This window comes from Balaenoptera ricei, chromosome X (genome assembly GCF_028023285.1).
Source record: "Balaenoptera ricei isolate mBalRic1 chromosome X, mBalRic1.hap2, whole genome shotgun sequence".
In the NCBI taxonomy this organism is placed as follows: domain Eukaryota; kingdom Metazoa; phylum Chordata; class Mammalia; order Artiodactyla; family Balaenopteridae; genus Balaenoptera; species Balaenoptera ricei.
Window position 1 is genome coordinate 24,589,730 of NC_082660.1, and position 5,076 is coordinate 24,594,805.

The window sequence follows — 5,076 nt, forward strand, 5'->3', positions numbered from 1 at the left end:
ATTAACTTTAAATTGCCTATTAGATAACTGTGTAGCATAACTGTCTATAAGACCAAATTGAACATTTGCACTTAATTGATGAGTTTCTATTTGTTATTAACATAACATATACTAAAAACTTATAAATTCAACCTAAGCACTCCAATTGTATTATTAAAAATAAATTAACTCTTCATTAACTTTCAAAGTTTCTAATGTGCATAGGACACTAGTAAGCTATTTTCCATTAGCTATTACCAAAAGGCATGAATTTGGTAAATGAATCTAGGGTATGCCAGACATCCACATATGCAAATGTTTCTTTCTTCCCTTTTTAAATTTTCAGTATAACTTTCTGAGATTTTTTTGAATTCAAAGTTTGTCATATATTTGGTAATATGTCTCACATATACACTAATATGTACAAAATAGATAACTAATGAGAACCTGCTGTATAGCACAGGGAACTCTACTCAGTGCTCTGTGGTGCCCTAAATGGGAAGGAAATCCAAAAAGAGGGGATATATGTATACATATAGCTGATTCACTTTGCTGTACAGTATAAACTAACAAAACATTGTAAAGCAACTATACCCCAATAAAAAAAAATAAAAAATAAAAAAGACACTAATACAACATTGTAAATCAACTATACTCCAATAAAAATTAATTTAAAAAAAGTCACTTCTATATTTAAATTTAAAATTAAATCTATGGAGATTTAGTTTACATGCAATACAATTCATCAGTTTTATGTGTGCAATTCAGTGAGTTTTGACATGTATTTAGTTATGAGATGACCACCAAAATCATGATATAGACCATCTCCATCAGCCCAACATATTCTATTGTGATCATGTGAAGTCAATCCCTTCCTCAAACCAGTGGTCTCTGGTACCTACTGATACACTTTCTGTAACTGTAATTTTGTCTTTTCTAGAAGTTCATATATATGGGATCAAACAAGATGCTTTTAACTTTCATTCATTTTGTTGTACATAATAGTTCATTACATTTTATTGTTCAATAGCATAGAAATAGCAAATTGAAAGTATCAGAATGTTTTTATACATTTTTTGACTGTTAAGAATAAAGCTGCCACGAGCATTCAAGTACAAGTCTCTGGGTAGACATATTTTCATTCTCTTAAGTAAATACTTCGGAGTGGGATTGCTGAATCACTGTTAAATCTATATTTAACTTTATACGAAACTGTTAAACTGTTTTCTAAAGTTGTTGTACCATTTTACATTCACATCAGCAAAGTCTGAAAGGTCCAGCTGCTGTATATGTTTACTGAAACTTACTATTATCAGATTTTAAAATTCCAGTCATCTTAATATATGTGTAATGATAATGAACTGTGTTTTTAATTTGCTTTTTTTCTGATGAAAGGAGACCTTCAAATTGAAATGAAAAGAGGCTAACCAGCAGCACAAAACCACATGAAAATGTAAAACTCCCCAGTAAAGGTAACTATATAGACAACTATAGAATCCTGTAGTATAGTTATATAGCTATATAAATCACTTTAAAATTCAGTATAGAAAAATTTTTTTAAATGCAAAAAAAGTAACTATAAATCTGTGTTAATGGATATGTGATATAAAACAGGTAATTTGTGTCACCAATAACATAAACTGGGGGAGAGGGGTATGAACATTTAAAGGAGTTTTTATAGTGGTTTAAATTAAGATGTTATCTCTTTAAAATATACTGTTATAACTTTAATATGTTTTATGTAATTGCAATGGTAACCAAAAAGAAAATATGTTTAGAATATACACAAAGGGACATGAGAAGGGAATTAAAACTTAACACTACAAAAAAATCAGTGAAATACAAAAGAAATAGAGAGCAACACAATAATAATAGGAGAATTCCATACCCCACTTTTAGTTATGTATAGAACAACCATACTAAAAATCAATAAGGTAACAGAGGATTTGAACAACACCATAGACCAATTGGATCTAACAAACATGTTTGGAATATTCCACCTAACAACAGCAAGAATGAGCATTCTTGGCAAGTGCACATGGAACATTTCCCAAGATATCTTGAGACAAATGAAAACAAAACAAAACAAAGCTTATGGGATTCAACAAAAGCAGTACTATGAGGGAAGTTTATAGTTATAAATGCTTACCAAAAAGAAAAAAAAGGAAGAAAGATTTCAAGTCAACAATCCAAATCTATACCTCGAGGAAGTAGAAAAAGATGAACAATCTAAATCCAAATTTAGCAGAAGGAAGGAAACAATAAATATTAGAGCAGAGATAAAACACAGACTATAAACACAGTAGAAAAACTAAATGAAGCCAAGAGTTTTTTTTTTAAAGATCAACAAAATTGACCCTATTCTGACTAACCGTTAGAATAACAAAGAAAAAAAAGAGAAAAACTCAAATAACTAAAATTAGAAATGAAAGAGGGGAAATTACAACTGATACCACACAGATACAGAGGAGTGTAAGATAGTATGAATAATTATATGTCAAAAATTGTATAACCCAGAAGAAACTGACAAATTCCTAGAAACGTACAACCTACCAAGACTGAATCATGAAAAAATAAAAAGTCTGAACAAATCTATAACTACTAAGGAGATTGAACCAGTAATCAAAACACCCAACAAAGAAAAGCCCAGGATCACATGGCTTCACTGGAGAATTCTACCAAACATTTAAGGAAGAATTAGCACCAGTTCTCCTCAAACTCTTCCAAAGAACTGAAGAGGAGAGAGTACTCCTGAACTCATTCTATGAGGCTATCATTACCCTGATAGGAAAACCAAAGACACAGTAAGAAAGGAAAACTACAGACCAATATCCCTGATTAATATTGACTCAAAAATCCTCAAAACAAAAAAACAATCTAGCAAACCAAATTCAATAACACATTAAAAGAATCATACACCACGGTTAAGTGGGATCTGTCCTTGAGATGCAAGGATAGTTCAACATATGTAACTCAATCAACGTAATACACCACATTAACAGAGTCAAGGACAAAAACCACAAGGTCATCTCAACTGATGCAGAAAAAAACTTGACAAAATTCAATACCTTTTCATGATAAGACCTCTCAACAAAGCAGGACAGAAAGAAATCACCTCAACATAATAAAAGCGGTATATGAAAAGCCCACACCTAACATCATACTCAATGGTGAAAGACTGAAAACTTTTCTTCTAGATCAGAAAAAAGACAAGGATATCCACCCTCACCACGTGTATGTTCTAGTCAGAGCAATTAGACAAGAAAAAGAAATAAAAAGCACCCAACTTGGAAAAGAAGTAAAATGAGCTCTGTTCGCAGATGACATGATCTTATATCTAGAAAGCCCTAAAAAGATTGCACCAAAAAACTATTTAACTAATAAACATTTTCAGCAATTTCAGGATACAAAATCAATATAAAAATTAGTCTCATGTCTATACACTAAGAATGAACAAGCTGAAAAAAAACTAAGAAAACAATTCCACTTACAATAGCATCAAAAAGAATAAAATTCTTAGAAATAAACTTAAGGAGGCAAAAGATTTGTATACTGATAACTATAAAACTTTGCTAAATGAAATCAAAGAACATATAAATAAATGAGCAGATATCCCATATTCATCAGTTACAAGACAATATTGTTAAAATTTGTATTATCCATACTACCCAAGGCAATCTATTTATTCAATGCAATCTGTATCAAAATGCCAATCACATTTTTTGCAGAAATAGTAAAAAAAAAATCCTAAAATTCATGTGGAATCTCAAGGTTTTCTGATTAGTTAAAACAATCTTGAGAAAGAAAACCAAAGTTGAAGGCCTTACACGTCCTGATTTTAAAACATATTACAAAGCTATCAATACAATAATCAAATCAATGTCATACAGGCATACAGACAGATATATAGACCAATGGAAAAGAATGAAGAGACCAGAAATAAATCCTTGGATATATGGTCAAAATATCTTCTACCAGGTTGCTGAGACCACACAATGAGGAAAAGACAGTCTCTTCAATAAATGGTGTTAGGAAAACTGGATTTCCACATGCAAAAAAATGAAATTGGACCCTTAATTTACACCACATACAAAAATTAACTCAAAATGGATTAAAGACCTTAATGTAAGATCTAAAACTATAAAGTTCCTAGAAGAAAATATAAGGAAAATATAAGGAAAAACTTCATGACATTGGATTTGGTAATGATTTCTTAGGTATGACACCAAAGCAGAGGCTACAAAAGCAAAAATAGACAAATGGGACTAAATCATACTTATTCAATAAAAACTTCTATGAACCAAAGCAAATGATCAACAGGATAAAAAGACAACTTGCAGATTGGGAGAAAATACTTATTTTAATCATGATCTGATAAGTGGTTAATATCTAGAATATATAAGGAACTCATACAACTCAACAACAACACAATTTAAAAATAGGTAAAGAACTCTCCAAAGGAGACTTCCCTGGTGGTCCAGTGGTTAAGAATCAGCCTTCCAATGCAGGGGATGCAGGTTCGATCCCTGGTTGGGGAACTTAGATCCCATATGCCACGGGGCAACTAAGCCCACACACCACAACTACTGAGCCCATGCTCTAGAGCTCACATGCCACGACTAGAATGACCATGCGCTGCAACTACTGAGCCCATGTACTGTGGAGCCCATAAGCCACACCTAGAGAGAAGCCCGCATGCTGCAACGAAAGAGCCTGCGTGCCGCAACTAAGACCTGACACAGCCACATTAAAAAAAAAAAAAAAAGAACTCTCCAAAGAAGATAGACACAAGTGGCCAAAAACATACAAAAAGATGCTCAACATCACTAATCACAAGAGAAATGCAAATCAGAATCACTATGAGGTATCTCTTCACACACACTAGGATGGCCACTATCAAAAGAACAGGAAATAATAAATGTTGACAAGGATGCGGAGAGATTGGGATCTTTATACACTATTGGTGGGAGTGTAAAATGGTGCAACCATCGTGGAAAACATGATGGAGGGTCCTCAAAATATTAATAATAGAATTACTATGTGATCCAGCAACCGTACTTCTTGATATATATTTAAAAGAATTGAAAGCAGGATTTC